General features: G+C 43.7%; 1 long non-coding RNA gene across 2 annotated transcripts in view; it reads right to left on the reverse strand.

The window, feature by feature from the left end:
• LOC140720173 (uncharacterized) overlaps positions 1–20878 on the reverse strand; it is a 914213-nt gene that overhangs the window by 513080 nt on the left and 380255 nt on the right. The gene's annotated exons all lie outside the window — the stretch shown is intronic.

Here is a 20878-nt window from a genome sequence, read left to right on the forward strand (position 1 = left end):
CATGCCCTCATTGAGCCCGACCCAATTATCTCTTAAATATTGCATGCATTTCTTATACTTCACAAGACAATCATTTAATCCCAGGTATCGATGCCTGATATGCCTCTTTCTTGTTCTTCAAGAGACCCTCAACATCCTTCTAAATCAAGATTCCCAAAAGTCCGACAGGAACCTACACGCCCTGTACTCTCAATACTTTACATCTGAAAGTGCCGCACTTACAAAGGATCCTAACCGAGTCCACACCAGCCTGAACTCTTTCGATGACATCGAAATTAGTCTTCTTCCAATCTAGAATTTCAATTATATTGTCATCATTATGTTAAAGGTATGCAGAACTGAGTTCAGTGGAACTTGACACTGTCTTATACTCCCTTATTCAATCTCTTCCCACCGATGTTCTTGACACTTCTCACGCTTTGAATTTTTTCAATGATTTTAAGTTCACTGGCCCCCACCGTCTTATTGTCACCATGGACGTCCAGTCCCCATATACCTCCATCCCCCACCGAGATGGTCTCGAAGCTCTTCACTTTTTTTTTTGGATTCCAGACCTAACCAATTCCACTCTACCACCACTCTCCTCCGTCTGGCAGAATTAGTTCTTACTCTCAATAATTTCTCCTTTGGGTCCTCCAACTTCCTCCAAACCAAGGGTGCAGCCATGGCCACCCGCATGGGTCCCAGTAATGCCTGCCTTTTCGTTGGCTTTGTGGAACAGTCCATGTTCCAAGTCTATACAGGTATCCGTCTCCCTCTTTTCCTTCGCTACATCGACGACTGCATTGGCGCTGCCTCCTGCACGCATGCTGAGCTCGTCGACTTCATTAACTTTGCCTACAACTTTCACCCTGCCTTCAAATTTACCTGGTCCATTTCCGACACCTCCCTCCCCTTTCTTGACTTTTCTGTCTCCACCTCTGGAGACGGAATATCTACTGATATCTACTATAAGCCTACAGACTCTCACAGCTACCTGGACTATTCCTCTTCCCACCCTGTCTCTCGCAAAAATGCTATCCACTTCTCACAATTCCTCCATCTCCGCCGCATCTGCTCTCAGGATGAGGCTTTTCATTCCAGGACGAAGGAGATGTCTTCCTTTTTTAAACAAAGGGGCTTCCCTTCGTCCACCATCAACTCTGCTCTCAAACGCATCTCTCCCATTTCCCGCACATCTGCCCTTACCCCATCCACCCGCCACCCCACTCGAGATAGGGTTCCCCTGGTCCTTACCTGCCACCCCACCAGCCTCCAGGTCCAACGTATAATTCTCCGTAACTTCTGCCACCTCCAACGGGATCCCACTACCAAACACATTTTTCCTTCCCCCCTCCCCCTTTCTGCTTTTCGCAGGGATCGCTCCCTACCCGACTCCCTTATCCACTCGTCCCCCACCCCCCCCCCCCCATCCCTTCCCACCGTTCTCCCTCTTGGCACTTATCCTTGTAAACGGAACAAGTGCTAGACCTACCCTCACACTTACTCCCTCACCACCATTCAGGGCCCCAGACAATCCTTCCAGGTGAGGCGACACTTCACCTGTGAGTCGGCTGGTGTGGCATACTGCGTCCGGTGCTCCCGGTGTGGCCTTTTATATATTGGTGAGACCCGACGCAAACTGGGAGACCCTTCTGATATGTCTATCCATAGCCTCCTCTATTGTCAAAATGAATGCAAACTCAAGTTGGAGGAACAACATCTTATATACCGGCTGGGTAGCCTCCAAACTGAAGGCATGAACAGTGACTTCTCTAACTTCCGTTACTGCTCCTCCTCCCCTTCTTACCCCATCCCTGATATACTTATTTGTTTGCCTGTTCTCCATCTGCGTCTAGTAGTCCCCCCTCCTTTCTTTCTCCTGAGGCCTCCCGTCCCATGATTCTTTCCCTTCTCCAGCTCTGTATCACTTTCGCCAATCACCTTTCCAGCTCTAAGCTTCATCCTACCCCCTCCGGTCTTCTCCTATCATTTCACATTTCCCCCTCCCCCCACTACTTTCAAATCTCTTACTATCTTTCCTTTCGGTTAGTCCTGACGAAGGGTCTCGGCCCGAAACCTCAACAGCGCTTCTCCCTACAGATCCTGCCTGGCCTGCTGTGTTCCACCAGCATTTTGTGTGTGTTGTTTGAATTTCCAGCATCTGCAGATTTCCTCGTGTTTAATCAATCTGATGACCTGGTGAAGCCGCTGTCCCGGAGCCTTATAGTCCTGGCTTTTTTTCTGCGGTACCGTTTCCCAGATGGTAGAAATCTATCAATCCCCAAAGATTGTAATACAGCCTCATCTTGATTAATCTCTACCTGATCTGCTTCACCCTCAAAAAAAGTATGTGTTGAACTGCTTCATAATGACACAACCCAGAATGATGTTTTTCAACAACATAATGAATAATTAAGCATAGTACTCTATGCCCAATGCTGTGTTGTCTCAATATAATTTCTTCCCTTCTTGTTTTACCCCCTTCACCCCTGAACCTAATGTTTTTATGTATTCTGTAAAACTGTCTCCCCTTGTGACCATTATCCCGCAAGTCTTGCCTGAGTTACCCTAGAAAACTCCCTAGTGTCTGATTTGCTAACTGGAAGATCTTCATCCAGAGTTGAATTTTAATAGCTTTTTTAACGAAACAGTCACTCGTTCATTTCCCTCAACACCACTGTGTGCTGGGACATAGAAGGAGAAAACATATCAACCAATACTTTGAATCTGACGTAATGTTTTTTAAGTTACCAAGGCAAGCTGACCGACTGGTAGAACTTGTTTTAGGCTCATGGAAAACTAACAGTAATCTGAAAAAATTACATTTACATGGACAAATTTCCTTCATCCACTATAAACCTAAAATGACGTCAACAAATTCTGTCTATATACTGATAAATGGTTAACATTTCATCAAAACTTCCCTTGAGAAACTGAAGAACAAACAGAAACTTGGGCTAAGATAATCTAAGAGAATCATCTGACTTTATTAAACTGTGTTATTAAGCTAGTCATAGACAAAACAAGATGCAGTTTCAGAAAATGTGACAACTGTGAATATTGCGTCATTAAACAATCCCATCTTCCCAGTGTGATAACGTCACAGCCGACTAAAACTAAAAACACTCTTCGTGTGATGTTGCCAAGAGCCCTCTAACACAACTTCAACAGGATGATCATTTCTTTGGGCCCTCAAATAAATCCAGTGTGTTGACATAAACTGCACTCTCCGCAATTCTAACGGTAGTTGTCCCATTTCAACCAGTAAAGCCAAAACAGGTGATCACAACAGAATCTTTGAGCCTGTGCTTGTATCACAACCAAGCATTTTAAAGTTGAAGATGTAGCTGATCCATAAACCACACAGCCATAATCAAAAACGAATTTAATTAAACAGATAAAATTGGTCAACAGATATTTCCGTGCAGAACCTCAGAATACCCACAAATTGACATCTGGGAATATTAATTCCTCCTTTATATTTATCATTTATTTTACTGATATGGTGCTTTCATGTAAGCTTATTATCATCCACATGCCTGGAAATCTTACCACTGACTCAATTTCAAAAGTTTGATCGTATAATTTCAAATCAATTGCAGGTCCATTAACCCTAATTGTAAAACACATAACTTGTGTATTAGCTGCTGATAACTTAATTCCTAAATATTTAACTATTGTTCCAAATTATTAATTGTTACTTGTATCCAATATACAGTATAATTGAAATTTCTACCTTTAATTCATAAACCTCCATCATCTGCATGCTCATCCCATTGCCTATCTCGGAAAAATATCATTAAACATAATATTAAATAATAAAGGGTTACTGGTACGGCTTTGTTATTTCCTAATCTCTATCTCATAGAAACCTGTATATAACCTGCCCACCCGTACCAGCACAGATCACCCAAACAGAAAATTCAGAAAAACATATGAAACATCCCTCTCCGTCCTAATTTCCATAATGTAGTCGACAGTCCTTCCATTCATAAACACCATATGACTATTCACTATCAAACATGCTGCTCCCAAAACGTCTTTATTTAACTGTCTTTTCCTTGTATCTTCCAAACCTAAAACTGAATCCAATGTCATTCCACTCTTCCAAAATCAACTCTGATAAAGCGATACATCACCTCTTTTATTCAAAATATATTTCAAACGCTGAATTTACAAACAAAAAATATGTAACGATATAGCCTACAACCAGAAGGTTCAAGCACAGAGCTCCTGGGATTTAGAATAGGCACTGCTACTGCCATTTTGAATGAGGAAGGAAGATGGCCTAGCCGACAAATACGATTCTAAAATGTTGTTACATCAAGAGGATTGTCAGCTAGGTGTCTAATCATACAATACCAGACATCACCCTTTCCAGGAGACATTTTACCTTCATCAACAACAATCCAACCACAAACGGGAGGAAATCTGCATACGCTGGAAATCCAAGCAAGCCACACAAAATACTGCAAGATCTCAGCAGGCCAGTCTTTCTGTCCTCCAGTCCTGCTTACGGGTCTCGGCCCAACATCCCGACTGTAATCTGTTCCACAGACGCTCCCTGGCTCGCTGAGTTCCTCCAGTACTTTGGGGGCGTAGTCTTCGTTAACAATAGCCTTCTTAAATTCACTGAAAGAAAACTCCACAGCAGTGATACTACCATTGCTACAGCTGACTTTCAACGCATCAGGGTATGCAATTAGAACCACGTCTCTACAGTCTTTAACGTCATCATTTAAATGGTTTTGATTACGAATCGCAGCAAATGACCCAACCATCTCTATTTCAGTGACAGTCATTTTACCCTCATCAATCAATCCTGGAATATTATGATCCCTACGAATCCCCCATTTTATCAACCATTTTCCAAATATCTCTGCTTAATAGTCCTTCCAATATTGTCTCAATATGATCTCCAGTGAACATAATTCACAACATTCACCACATTCAACACCTCGGCCAGTGCCCTTTTATACTTATCAGATACTTCCTAACTTTCCTAAACGTCGACTTCTCTCCCTAAATGCTACTACACTCTCCCCAATCCACCATTGTACAGCGTCTCTGCAATTAATGCCTTTTTTAAATGGAAACACTTCCAGCTCAGTTTGATGAATAAGGTAAGATAATCTTTCATTATAGAAATCTACATCATCCTCAACATTCAGCCCTGATAACATTCATCACTCAAAATCCTAATAAACCTCGTAATTTGTTTTACCTAAAATTCCAACTCCCTTGACTGGCTTCCTGTCCCCGATGTAAATCCAAACTTAAGCTTATAAAGACAGGAAAATGATCACTCCCCAATGTTTCATCGCCCTTAACATCTCACATACAATACTCATACTGGCCAGTCTATTCCAAACTAGAGTTAAATCCAATACAGTTTCATAATTAATATGGACATTATATCTCCTGTTAACAAACCAGGTTTCCTGCATATACTGTATATAACATCGGGAGGACTTGGAAAATCAGAATCAAAGTTTTTCCAGTCTTTATCACGAGAAATCAAGCTTCTCGCATTCCACTGCAATATTTTAATCCCATTAGGCAGCTTCACAAGTAGAGTAGGATACAGATACCCCGGCCATCAGAGCTTCATTTACAACTTCCCACACAACACCAGTTACACAAGTTACCTTCCTGCAGCTTTCACAAACATTTTAATTACCTGATTAGGACATGATGTCTGATCAGTACAATTCATCTCATCACAAACTTCATTCTATCGAGATGCAAAGAATCTTTGGTGAGAGAACTGTGATGACGGCATAAATCCACTGACGATACAGTCTGTTTTCTGACTAGGAATACGTTATCAACATTCACTTGAACTATTTCCAAGGCTGACAGTCGTTCATGTTAAGTAATCATCGTGTGAGCTCTTATTTGACCGACAGGCACGTCAGCCAGTGTCAGCACGGTACAGGGGAGGGTCTGAGCTGCGGTAGATCGGGTGGAAATCTGCCCCATATTTAGACCCCACTCTTCCCGTCCATCGCCATGGCGGTGTTCAGCGTGTTGCTGCTTCGGTGGTCGCCGGTCTCGTCCTCCACAAGGATGGGCTTGGTTCTCTTTCGACGCGTCGGTGGGTCCGTTCCGGCGATGTTTGTGGTGGCTGAGGAAACGTGTTTTTTTGCAGGGACCGAGCGAGGAGACGACGCTAATTGACTACAGCTTCCAGAACGAGCCGCGGCCTCGCCAGTTCGGGAATAATCGCTGACTGATCGCGGCGCCCGACGTGAGCTGCAGCTCCAACGGAGAGCAGGGGTTTGTTAATTATGTGCAACAGTCTCTATTATGACCAATTTGTGCAATTCGTATGCTGTTAGATAGGAACGTGGGAGCAAAAATCTGGAGCAGAACATTTGCATGGCGTTCTGCATAGGTATATTCCATTGAGGCAGCGTAAGGATGGTCGGTTTAAAGAACCATGGTGAACAAAGATTGTGGAATATTTAGTTAAGAAGAAAAGAAAAGCTAACGAAAGGTTGAAGAAACTAAGTACCTCTGGAGCCCTAGAAAATTGCAAGTGTGCCAGAAAGGCGCTTAAGAATGAACATTAGGACGTTGTTTCGTTTTTACTGTGCACTGTACCAGCAGTTATGGTCGAAACGATAATAACTTGACTTGACTTGCTGCACATAGTCACCTACGTCCGCTTTGATGCGGCACTACAACCCCAGTCGGGCAACGCCCTCAATCGGCGGCAACGGCCCTAACAAGCTAATTAAGGTCTGAGACCTTGTTGTAGTTCGGGGTTGTAGTTAAAAGTTTTTCACTCTGCAATTGTACAGAACAAAAAATAATACACTACTTTTGCTTAAAATGTTGAAAAGAATGTTTCATCTTTAATTTTTTGACTTTTGGAGATCAGTTTATCTTCGACTCACTTATCTATTCTCAGTAGCAGAAATTTTGAACCGGGGTGCCGAAACCTTTGCATGCCACTGTAGGTAGAACTCTAAACTTTTTGAACCGGGGTGCCGGAACCTTTGCATGCCACTGTAGGTAGAACTTTAAACTTTTTGAAGGTGGAGGCAGCTATTTGTGAACTGTTTGAAATGAGTCTTGCTTTGAACTGATCTTATGAGTCTCTCAGAGGGTTTGGGGTGCACATAGATTTTGGGCTGCGCTCTTACTTGTTGATGTGCATATATTTGGGGGTGCACACGATTTGGCGATGTACGCAGGTCTAGGAGCAATTTAGGGGTGGATTGTCAAATGTGGTGCTTACTGAGGGTTGCGTTCCCGAAAGTACTTGAAATATGTTACACGCAGATTTGGGTGAGTCGGCGGATCAAGATTTGCACACAAATTTTGGGCTGCGTTTGGGATTTTTATTGTTGAATTAGCCATGTTCTGAATTGTTTGACCCAGTTCTTGCTGTGAGATAACCCGTGTCAGCGGGTTTGCAGTGGGCTCTGATTTAGGGATTGTGCAGATTTAGCAGTTTGTTAGTAAATATGGTTTTGTCACTGGGTTTAGGGTGCACATGTACTTTGCTGTGCGCTCTGATTTGGGCATCTAAAATTGAAGCATTGTTGACAGTCCTCACAACTCCAAAACAATCTACATACTGCTTCCCATGTGCACCACACCCACCCAAATCCTCGTGCAGCCCCAAGTCCGTGGGTACCCCAAATATATGCCCACCCCTAAACATTGAAAAACATTCTTAGGAACAGTATATAAGCATTCTGATTTCAACGGTAAACGCTACCCCATTCTACCCGCGGTGCCGTGGAGGGGCCGCCGCAGTCTACCCCGACACCCATCTGAAACTGGTAACACCGCCCCTTCAGGTTCGTCTCACCACAAAATCCACCGACACCCCCAGATAAGAACGCTCCCACAAATCGATTACGCACACTAATCCCGCTGACACCGCCTTATGCACAGTAGTGTATCCCAGAGCAATAATCAGAATGAGAGCGCAGAGCAACCTAAATGTGCGCACAACCAGGTTCTCCGAATGCAAATCTGAGGCTTCACTGCTAATGTAATGTTCGCTGCTAAGTAATGATATCTCTGCAGTTGCAATGACGAGCTGGGTTATGACTAGAGATGACGAGAATGTAAGCCAATGTTCTTTCTAGTGTATCTCGCGGTCTTTTGTCGACGAGAGATGAAGAGGCAAGACGCTTGGGGAGAGATCTGGTAGACCACCGGACGGGGTGGGCTGGGATCTGAGAGTCTCAAGGACAGCGAAGTTCAGAAGAGGTCGATGGTGGACGAATGGCCGAATCAGTGAGCTCCAACCTGCACTTTTGACTTTTCCTTAAAATGGGCCCCTTTTCTGCTTATTTTTAATTTCTAATCCTACATTCAGATTAAACTTCATGAAGTTCAATCATTTAATTGAATATGTTGTACCGTCTGATATTTTGCGGTCGGACCTGTAACTGGGCAACACATCTTACAGCATCCACACAAACGAGATTTCTCAGTTTGGCGGAGGCCCCTAGACGACCACGGGCTGGCCAAACCTGAGGACCTGAGTGTTACACATACAACATCGGGAGGATTTGACAAACCAGAAATAAACTTCAGCGGACGGGCGTGGTGCTCTTTCGACACCTCGGTGAGTGCGCCCAGCGGATGTTTGAGGTGGATGAGGAAGAGTGCGCCCCAATATTCGTGCCGAACCCAAACTCCACATGCACATCAGTTGTTCTCAGAGCAAGAATCATATCAAACAGCTTACTAAAGGTAAGCCTCAAGCCCGCTCAGCTCGCATTCGTCTAGGGGGAGCAGTCTTCGGCCCCGCAAAAAGGTGTAACCAAGTTTGTGCAGATGCTGTGTGATGTAGCCCACAACGTCAAATAACAGACAGTGCACCATATGCGATTAAATGATTACACTTTATAACACTTACTTTGACTATGTGATTAAATGATTACTCTTTATAACTCATACTTTGACTATGTGATTAAATGATTACTCTTTATAACACTTAATTTGACTATGTGATTAAATGATTACTCTTTATAACTCTTACTTTGACTATGTGATTAAATGATTACTCTTTATAACACTTACATTGACCATGTGATCAAATGATTACTCTTTATAACTCTTACTTTGATTATGTGATTAAATGATTACTCTTTATAACACTTAATTTGACTATGTGATTAAATGATTACTCTTTATAACTCTTACTTTGACTATGTGATTAAATGATTACTCTTTATAACACTTACATTGACCATGTGATCAAATGATTACTCTTTATAACACTTAATTTGACTATGTGATTAAATGATTACTCTTTATAACTCTTACTTTGACTATGTGATTAAATGATTACTCTTTATAACACTTACATTGACCATGTGATCAAATGATTACTCTTTATAACTCTTACTTTGATTATGTGATTAAATGATTACTCTTTATAACACTTAATTTGACTATGTGATTAAATGATTACTCTTTATAACTCTTACTTTGACTATGTGATTAAATGATTACTCTTTATAACTCTTACTTTGATTATGTGATTAAATGATTACTCTTTATAACTCTTACTTTGACTATGTGATTAAATGATTACTCTTTATAACTCTTACTTTGACTATGTGATTATAATAGAGAAACAAAATAAGAACTGTTGAACTGTTCAAAAAGAAAAAGGCGACACTATTATTAACCATTTCGTGTACACAAATCGTTGGAGCTCTCATGGGACTGGGTCTCCCTTCCGCTGGACGATCTCCTCCAAACTCCGCGACCCTCGAATGGGACCACCCTCGGTGGTCGACCAACGCGCTCCACACGAGTCTGTCCTCTTCTCCTCTTCTCGCCGAAGAACCTGGGCCTCGGACTCCCGCTCGGGATTCGCTCTGTCGCCCAGGCTTCAGCATCTCTCTGTCCGCGTCAGCTCTCTCTGTCCCCACGGCGCCTTCTACACAAAGCCTGCGAAAACAACAGCTGTCCCACAGAAGAAAGTATAACATCTCTGCCATTGCTTAGCAACGGCATTCCAAAGTCTCGTTATCTATAGTTATAACCCATTACCTCAGCAGTTAATATTACAGAGCAACCATTTTATGATAACATTACTAAAAAGCTATTTTATTATTCCAGCAGTTAACAATCCTAGCTAATGGGTTACATAAAGAAGGAAACAACCTTCAGATTCGTCACACCACAGCATCCACCGACACCCCCATGTAAACGTCGAGACCGGGGAGAAACTCAGGCAAGGCGAGGGCACACCGTAGGTAAATTTGAGGGTGTGCACTGCTTTAGGGTGGGGGAGGTGGAATGCCCGTTCGGAAGGTGCACATGGATTTGGGACTGCGCACAGTTTTGGGTGTGTCGGCCGATTTGGGAATGCACAAGGATGTGGGCCGTTCGTGGATTTGGGGGTGTGAAAAATCTCATTTATAGATACTTTAATAACGAAAGAACTTTGACCTTTGCTCTTGTTAATGGATTTAAGGTGGAAACAGCTATTCTGTGAACTGTTTGAAATGAGTCTTGATCTGGGATAATGTAATGTACATGTGGGGGTGTCAGCGGATTTGGGGTGCACACAGATCTGGGTATGTCGGTGGATATGGGGGTGTCGGTAGGTTTGGGGCTTCATATGGATTTGGGGATACAGACTGATTTGGGTGTGCACACTACATGCGGGTTTGCGGACGTGCACAGATTTGGGAATACCAGTAGATTTTGATGTGTGTCGAATCTCAAGGTCGCTTTAGATAAATAGATAGATAGGTACTTTATTCATCCCCATGGGGAAAATCAACATTTCTTTCCAATGTCCCATACACTTGTTGTAGCAAAACTAATTACATACAATACTTAACTCAGGATAATATGATATGCATCTAAAATCACCCTCTCAAAAAGCATTAATAAATAGCTTTTAAACAGTTCTTAATAGTTTACTAAAATACATTGAATGGTAACTTAAGCTCAGTCCTAACCCCGGCACTCTAACATATCTTACCCCTGGCGGTTGAATTGTAAAGCCGAATGGCATTGGGGAGTAATGATCTCTTCATCCTGTCTGAGGAGAATTGCATCGATAGCAACCTGCCGCTGAAGCTGCTTCTCTGTCTCTGGATGGTGCTATGCAGAGGATGTTCTGGGTTTTCCATAATTGACCGTAGCCTACTCAACGCCCTTCGCTCTGCTACCGATGTCATACTCTCCAGTTCTGTGCCCACGACAGAGCCCGCCTTCCTTACCAGCTTATTAAGACGTGAGGCGTCCCTCTTCTTAATGCTGCCTCCCCAACACGCCACCACAAAGAAGAGGGCGCTCTCCACAACTGACCTATAGAACATCTTCAGCATCTCACTACAAACATTGAATGACGCCAACCTTCTAAGGAAGTACAGTCGACTCTGTGCCTTCCTGCACAAGGCATCTGTGTTGGCAGTCCAGTCTAGCTTCCCGTCTAACTGCACTCCCAGATACTTGTTTATACAGAATTCATTAATAAATGCAAGTTGACCCTTGATCTCTGTTCTTGCGTTTTTTTAATTGAAGACAGGTATGTTGTGCACTGCTGGAAATGATTCTTGCTCTGAGATAATCTAATATGCATGTTGCGGGGTCGGCATGTTTGAGGTGATGCAGGGATTTGTGAGTGTGAACAGATTTGAGGATTGGGGATCTTTTGTTGAATACGAGGATGCACAGAGGATGTGCTCAGAAACAGGAGTTCGTCAGCAAATCTGGAGATGCAGGCTGATTTGGGGGCACCCATCGACTCGGCGGAGAAGATGGGTTTGTGAAGATGCAGAGATTTGGGAATGACAGCGGATTTGGAAATGCTCATGGATTTGAGGTGCGCGCTAAACTCACGGTTCTCAGGATGCGGAGCTGTGGGGAATCTGAAAGTTGCTACATTTACAGATACTTTAATAACAAATGCGGTTTGAACTTTGAAGTTTGCTCTTGCTGCCTTCTGCTTACGGATTTGGTGGCACATGCAGCTTTGCGGTATGTCAGAGAATGTGTTAGTGCACAGGGAGCCGGCGGTGTATGTTGCTTTGTCCGCACACTGATTTGAGGGTTGAGTGCAGGTTTGTCGTTTCTTCCTCTGAGATAATCAGATGTGCATGTGGGGGTATCGGCTGGTTTAGGGTGCGCACGGAATTGGGATTGTGCACTGATGTGCGGGAGCACTCGGATTTGGCGGTGCGTACGGATTCGGTGATGTGCGCAGATTTAAGGGAATGTCAACGAATATGGATGTGAATACGCATGTGGACGTGTGTTGAGACATTGAACTTTGTTATTTTTTAAGGTGAAGGTAACTATTTTGTGAAGAGTCTGAAACGATTCCTGCTCTGGGAAAGTTTAATGTGTAGGTGTGTGCACGGATTTGGAGATGTGCGCAGACTTCGGGGTTTGTCGGTGAATGTTGAGGTGCATATCGATTTGGCCGAGCATGCAGTTTTGCGGATGTGCGCAGATTTAGGGGTAGACCAGCGAATGTGTTTGTGTACGGGGATTTTGCCGTGTCTCTGGCTTTGGGGCTACAAACTGATTTGAAGGTTGAGTGCGGGTTTGCCAGTGAGCATAGCTTTGTGTGTGCATACTGATATTCAGATATGCGCAGAGCTGGGTGTGTTGGCGGATTCGGGGGTGAAAACTGACTTGGGGGCTCGGCTGATTTGGAATGGGTCAAATCTCACGGCTTTTCCGTTTATACAGACTTTAATAATAAATGTAATGTGAACTTTGAGCCCTGATCTTGTTTTTTTTTAAAGGAAAGACATTGTGTGAACTGTTTGAAATTATTCCTGCTGAGGGATAATGTAATATGCACATTGGAGTGTTGGCAGTTTCAGGAGTGAGAACGGATTTGTGGGTGCAGACGGATTTGAGAATATGCGCTGAATTTCCTGTTGTTTTCGAGAATAAGGTGTTTGTCATGCAATATTCGGTTCCATCAGTATTTTGGAATCGGAGGATCTGAGGGCACACTGACTTGGTGTGCACACGGATTTGGGTGTGTGCAGTGGTTTGGGGATGTCGGCGGATTCGACGGTGAACACGGATTTTAGGGAATCTGTTGGTTTGGAGCATGCTCACAGATCTGGGGGTACACTTGTACTTCAGGGTTTTCAGGATTTGGAGGTGCCACGTTTCTCAAAGCTGTTTTATGAAGAGCTACTTAAATAATAAATGCACTTTGAGCTGTTACATTTGTTCTTGCCATTTAATCAGGTGGAGCAGCCATGTTGTGAACTATTTGAAATGATTCTTGCTCTGGGGTAGTCCCATGTGCATGTGGGTTGCGTCTGCTGATTTGGAGCTGTGACGAATCTCAAGGTCGTTTCAATAATTGCAATTTGATTTTCAGCCTCTGCTCTTGATGTTTTGTTTTTCAGGCAGCCACTTTGTGAAGTGAATGAAATGAGAATTCGAGAGCATCTGTAGTTTGTGGAGACAGGTGGGAAGCAACTGAACACGGGAGATAAACTGAAATGGAGACGGACACATGTATAGTCAGGTAGAGACAATGGGTCTACCCACACTGACCCACAGACACACACACACACACACACACACACACACACACACACACAAACACACACACACACACACACACACACACACACACACACACTTCCTTTCCTTATCCGTCTCCACAACTCTCAGCTGTGTTCTTTGACACATACGGGGTGACATGATTAAAACATACTCAACACCCCCACGTGTCTGCTGAGTTTGATGGGCATGTGGTAGATTTATGTGTGGGTCCTGAGTCACGGAAGAAATTGGAGGATTTAATGAGTATAAAATTGTTTATTCACAAGCACAAACTGACATTTTCCTGAGGACACTCTTGGTAGAGTCCTCCAAAAATCAAACCACATCAGCACTTTGTACACTTAAGGAGAATGGTAACAGTAGGTGATTCAGTACAATTTCACAAGCTACAATGACATAATTTACTTCAATGTTCTGTGTTTGACAAATCGTTCCTTTGAAGCACGTATTCACATCGGAAGTACTTTTAATTGATATGGAACATCGGAAGGTTCAGTCACCTTTGTTGGGGTAAACTAACTTAGAATTAATATTCTAAATATTAATTCCTTAATTTAATGACAATCTGCCACCGCAGGAATTGCATCTGTTTGATGTAATCGGTTCATAAGTATTTTAAATACCTTTATTTTTAAATCTGTTCAAATCTGTCCCATTGGAGTCGCTAAATGGTATTAAAACCCCAGGCATGTGCAGCCTTAAGATTTCATTCCGAGACATCACCTGCAGCACAGGGAGACGAATCACTTGATAGAGAAAATATCTACAATGTTGGCTAGGTACAGGAGTGTGGAGAAATTATTGTGTGTGTTCACTGCCCTCATTGGAGGCCCTGGGAAGTGAGCAGAGACATTCATGTTTGCTATTTCTGTGCGCTAACCGGTGTGACCCTATTCATCATCATTTGACCGGATCCCAACTTGATGAATATTCTACAAATATCCGTCAGAGATGCAGATCCTGTCAATTTAACATTCTGAAATTTCATCTTTAACGACAAGCAGAACTCAACCGCTGACTCATCGAACTCACGGGATCGACTGGAACATTGTTCTTGCTTTTAATGACACCTTGTTCAAATTTGTCCCAGTGTTGGGCACAGACAGCTCTCGGGCGAGGTGTAATTGGGAGGGTTTCAATGGGACTTTGCCCAGATTAGACCCTGTGCTGGGCATAGTCAGCTCTCCGAGAAGATTTGCCTGAGAGGGTTTACATTTTGAAGTTCATTTTTTTCTGCGTTTTGACCAGAACGAAAGCCTGGTCCTGTTTTTTTCACGTCTCCCTGTGGAGTCGCAGTCTCAGGTTACTAAGTTGTTCTTGCTTTCTCTCTGAGACCCGTCTTGAATTCGGGCACCGCTTCGTCCTGAAGGAGGGTCTTGGCCCGAAATGGATGCTGCCTGAGCTGATGATTTCCTCCAGTATTTTCTGTCTGCTGCTCCGCTCTGTATCGCTTCTCGGCCCCATCAGATGCTGAGTTTTCAGGGGCCTGATCAGTGACGGCTAAATCAGTCAAACCGGCCCAGTCAGCGTCTGGAATTGGGATGAGCACCGATCGTTGTTCGTGCAGCTTGATTTTATCGCCAGTGATTTCCCACACATTGTCTGATCTCCACACTGAAGAAGTCAGAAATACTGTGTTCCGTGTCTGATATTAGATTAGCAGCTGGTCACACACTCCAGCACTCCCAATCTTCAGCGGAAACCCGTTCCCGTGTTAATTCCCAGAGAATGTATTTAGCAATATCCAGTGCCAATTCATTCTTTTTTCTTTCTTTTTCTCTCTCTCTTTCTCCCTTTCTCTCTCTCCTTCCCTCCCTCTCCCTCTCTCTCACTTTCTCCCCCTCTACAGTGAATGTAATGGCGATTGTGATCCTGTCCCGGGGAAAGTGCGGCCTCTCTCCCTGCACCACTCGCTACCTGGTGGCCATGGCAGCGACGGATCTACTGACCATTGTCACCAGCGTCATTTTATATCAAATCAAATACTATTACTTCGGGTGGAGTTTTCTGGGCAACACCCCTGTGTGCAGAGTTATCGATGTACTAAGATTCACGTCTACACATTGTTCTGTCTGGTTCACCGTCATTTTCACCTTTGACCGGTTTGTCGCCATTTGCTGCCAGAAGCTGAAAACAAAATATTGCACCGGGAAAACTGCGGCTGTGGTTCTGACAACAACCGGCGTACTGTCCTGTCTGAGAAACGTTCCTCGTTACTTCACATGGGAACCCAAGATGATCATCGACAATGTACCATGGTTCTGTGATCTCAGGGACAAAGTCTTCACTGACCCCGGGTGGGTAGGATATGACTGGCTCGATACGGTTTCAACTCCGTTCCTCCCTTTCGCTGGGATCCTGCTGCTCAACGCTCTGACGGTCAGGCACATGTTAGTGGCCAGTCGGGTCCGTAAGGGGCTGAAGGGTCAGAGCAAGGGGGAGAACCGCAGTGACCCGGAGATGGAGAGCGGGAGGAGGTCTGTGGTTTTACTCTTCACCCTTTCCGGCAGCTTCATCCTCCTGTGGATGACATTCGTTGTAAATTTCATATATTATCAGGTCTCAGTGGAAGGATTCGAATTCAATGATTCTCAGTGGATCTTTCACTACGTCGGGGTTTTGATGAGGAATTTCAGCAGCTGCACGAATACATTTATTTCTGCGGTGACTCAGTCGAAATTCAGGGAGCAGGTGATCAGTGCGGTGAAATATCCCGTCACTTCGATGCTTCAGTTGATTAATAAAGCCGCGTCCTGAGCACAAGCCAGTGTCAGCTGCACTGTTTCTAGTCCGGAGTCCAGTTCCTCACATTCACCGCCTGATCTCCGAGGTGTTATACCCGGGCGTATTGTTCCATCGACTGGCAGCTGCAGACAATTCGGGGGGGGGTGTGGGGTGTGTGTGTGTGTGTGTGTTTGGGAGCGGGGGGGGAGGTGTTGGCCTAAAGCACAGTCCAAGCCACTCATTGGTCTCTCCAGATGTCAGTCAGATGACGCACACACATTGGTCTGTGGATATGTGCATCTGTTCACATTCGCGCCGACAAACCTCACAGTCCGAACTGTCCAGAAGGACAGTCCAATGCTGTTTGGCTAATCGAAGTTCAATTACACCAGCCTCCGTCTTTCCCTTTTTAGGATTGGATAATGTGAAGAAATACGGCGTGCTTTGGGTGAATGGTAGTTGAAAATCCAACTCAGAGGCGCATTCCCGCCACCATCTGGACTGGGGTGTGGGGTACAGAACTGATACATAAAACCCTATCTACTTGTTACTCTTCAAATGAATGCTAAATTACCCCAAAACCCGGTAGATTGTAAATCATGAAACAAGGTAAGGTGAATTAAATTGAAGTCACATCCGTAACTCAGGAACGAATTTGAGATGAAAACCATTAACCGCCAAGGATTGCCCTGAAACCTGCACATTCAATCTTGAATGCTTCGCATTGAAATAGTTTGTGATCAACAGTTTCATACTGAGAAAACTTACACAACTCGGAATTACGGTACATCTTTATATGGACAAATTTCCGCCACCCACTGTAAGCCGAGAATGATGGCAACAAATTCTGCTGTGTGTCCTGATAAATGGCTGGTAAGCTGTTTCTGTATCAGTGCCTGTAATTCAGTTACTGAAACACCACATCTAAAATCTTAGAAACATAAAATATACAGTACAATACAGGCCGTTCGGCCGCAAAGCTGTGCCGAACATGTCCCGACCTTAGAACTACCCAGGCTTTTCCCATAACCCTCTATTTTTCTAAGCTCCATGCAGCTATCGAGGAGTCTCTTAAAAGAATCTACCGCGTCCGCCACCACCACTGCAGCCGGCAGCCCATTCCACGGACTCACCACTCTCTGCGTAAAAAACTTACCCCGATATCTCCTCTGTACCCACTTCCATAGAACACAACAGCAAGAAGAAAATAAACGGCCATTCGGCCTTTCTAGTCTGTGCGGAAACTTTATTCCGCTAGTCACATTGATCTGCACTCAGTCCATTATCCGCCAGTCCTCTCCCATCCACGTATCCATCCAATTTATTCTTAAAATTTAAAAGTGAGCCCGCATTTACCACGTCAGATAGCAGCTCGTTCCACACTACAATCACTCTCTGAGTGAAGAAGTTCCTTCTAATATTCCCCCAAACCTTGCCCTTCACCCGAAAGCTATGTCCTCTCGTATTTATCTCTCCTAATTTAACACGAAAGAGCCTATTCGCACTTACTCTGTCTATACCGCTCATAATTTTGTAAACCTCTATCAAATCTCCTCTCATTCTTCTACGCTCCAAGGTATAAAGTCCTAACCTGTTCAATCTTTCCCTGTAACTTAGCTCCTGAAGACCTGGTAACATCCTAGTAAATCTCTGCACTCTTTCAATCTTACTGACATCCTTCCTATAGTTAGGTGACCAGAACTGCAAATAGTACTGCTAATTTGTCCTCACCAATGCCTTATACAATCTCGCCATAACATCCCAAATCCTATACTCAATACTTTGATTTATGAATGCCAGGATACCAAACGCCTTCTTTACAATCCTGTCTACCTCTGACGCCACTTTCAGGGAATTATGTACCTGAACTCCCAGATCCCTTTGTTTCTCCGCACTCCTCAGTGCCCTACCATTTACTGTGTATGTCCTACCTTGATTGGCCCTTCCAAAATGCAACACCTCACGCTTGTCTGCATTAAATTCCATCTGCCATTCTTTGGCCCATTTTTCCAGTTGGTCCAGATCACTCGGCAAGCTTTGAAAGCCTTCCTCGCTGTCCACAACGCCTCCAATCTTGGTGTCATCATCAAAATTGCTGACCCAGTTTACCACATCTATATCATTGATATAGACAACAAACAACAATAGTCCCAGCACAGATCCCTGAGGCACACCACTAGTCACAGGCCTCCAGTCTGAGAAGCAATCATCCACTACCACTCTCTGTCTTCTCCCACACAGCCAATTTCGAGTCTTTTTTTAAACAACGGAATAACAAGAGCTACCCTCCAATCCTCCGGCACCGCACCCGTGGCTGAGGACATTTTAAATATTTCTGTCAGGGCCCCTGCAATTTCTACTCTAGTCTCTCTCAGGGTCCAAGGAAATATCAAGTCAGGCCCGGGGGATTTATCTACCTTTATTCGCTTTAAGGCAGCAAGCACCTCCTCCGCTTTAATCTACAAATGTTCCATGACACTACTGCTTGTTTCCCTTCCTTCCATATACACTATGCCAGTTTCCTGAGTAAATACTGATGCAAAAAAACTGTTTAAGATCTCCCCCATCTCATAAGGCTCCACACATAGACGACCACTCTGATCTTCTAGGGGACCAATTTTGCCCCTTGCTGTCCTTTTACTCTTAATATACTTGTAGAAGCCCTTCAGGTTTTCCTTCACATTATCTGCCAAAGCCACCTCATGTCTTTTTTCCTTCCTGATTTCCTTCTTTAGTATTTTCTTACATTTTCTATTCTCTTCAAGTAACTCATTTGTTCTTTGCTGCCTATACAGGAAAACAGATTATCTGAACGGTGACCAATTAGGAAATGGGGAGGTGCAACAAGACCTGGGTGTCATTGTACACCAGTCATTGAAGGTAGGCATGCAGGTACAGCAGGCGGTGAAAAAGGCAAATGGTATGTTGGCATTCATAGCAAAAGGATTTGAGTACAGGACCAGGGAGGTTCTACTGCAATTGTACAAAGCCTTGGTGAGACGGCACCTAGAATATTGTGTGCAGTTTTGGTCCCCTAATCTGAGGAAAGACATTCTTGCCATAGAGGGAGTACAGAGAAGGTTCACCAGATTGATTCCTGGGATGGCTGGACTTTCATATTCAGAAAGACTGGATCGACTAGGCTTATACTCACTGGAATTTAAAAGATTGAGGGGGGATCTTATTGAAACGTATAAAATTCTAAAGGGATTGGACAGGCTAGATGCAGGAAGATTGTTTCCGATGTTGGGGAAGTCCAGAACGAGGGGTCACAGTTTAAGGATAAAAGGGAAGCCTTTTAGGACCGAGATGAGGAAAAACTTCTTCACACATAGAGTGGTGAATCTGTGGAATTATCTGCCACAGGAAACAGTTGAGGCTGGTTCATTGGCTATATTTAAGAGGAAGTTAGATATGGCCCTTGTGGCTAAAGGGATCAGGGGATATGGAGAGAAAGCAGGTACAGGGTTCTGAGTTGGATGATCAGCCATGATCATACTGAATGGTGGTGCAGGCTCGAAGGGCCAAGTGGCCTACTCCTGCAATTATTTTTCTATGTTTCTATATCTGCTATACACTTCTCCCTTTTTCTTAACCAGATCACCAATATCCCCTGAAACCCAAGATTCCCTATGCCTGTTAACTTTGCCTTTAATCCTGGCAGGAAAATGCAAACACTGCACTCTCAAGATTTAGCTTCTGAAGGCCTTCCACCTACTGAACACATTCTTGTCAGGAAAAAAAAGTCTTATCCCAATCCACTTTTCCTAGATCCTTTTTCATTTCCACAATATTGGCCTTTCTCCAATTTAGAAACTCAACTTGAGGACCAGACCTATCCTTATCCATAATTAATTTGAAAATAATGACATTATGGCCACTGGACCCAAAATGTTCGCCTACACATACTTCTGTCACCTGACTGTCTGGTTTCCCTAACAGGAGATCAAGTATTGCATCCTCTCTCGTAGTTACCTCCATATATTGATTTAGAAAACTTTCCTAAAAACATTTGACAAACTCCAAGTCATCTAGTCCTTTTACAGTTTGGGAGTCCCAGTCAATATGTGGAAAGTTAAAATCCCCTACTATTACAACTTCCTGTTTCTTACACCGGTCCACTATCTTTATACAGATTTGCTTCTCCAATTCTCTCTGACTATTGGGCGGTCTATAATACACCCCTATTAGTGTGGTCACACCTTTCCCGTCCCTCAGCACCACCAATATGGTCTCTCTAGACAAGCCCTCCGGTCTGTCCTGTCCTGCACAGCTGTGATATTTTCCCTGACTAGTAATGCCACTCCTGCCCCTTTAATCCCTCCCCGTCTATCACGTCTGAAACAAGGAATATTTCTATCATGTATAAACCACAGGTGGGAGGTTATCTTTTTGTTTTAATGTATTAAAAATAAATGATAAATTCTACCAATGGAACCTCTTACTAAAGGATTCATATTCAAAATAGTATCCAACAAATCAGGTTCTTGCATATATGGAAAGTTAAATAATAACTTTTGTAAAAAATGTCTAACCTGATGATATTGCAGTAAGTGTGTATGAGAGAGAGAATATTTGCTAATTAACTCTTCAAAAGTCATCAATCGACCATCACAAAATAAATGATAATAAAGAT

Source organism: Hemitrygon akajei, unplaced genomic scaffold, assembly GCF_048418815.1.
Source record: "Hemitrygon akajei unplaced genomic scaffold, sHemAka1.3 Scf000037, whole genome shotgun sequence".
Taxonomy (NCBI): domain Eukaryota; kingdom Metazoa; phylum Chordata; class Chondrichthyes; order Myliobatiformes; family Dasyatidae; genus Hemitrygon; species Hemitrygon akajei.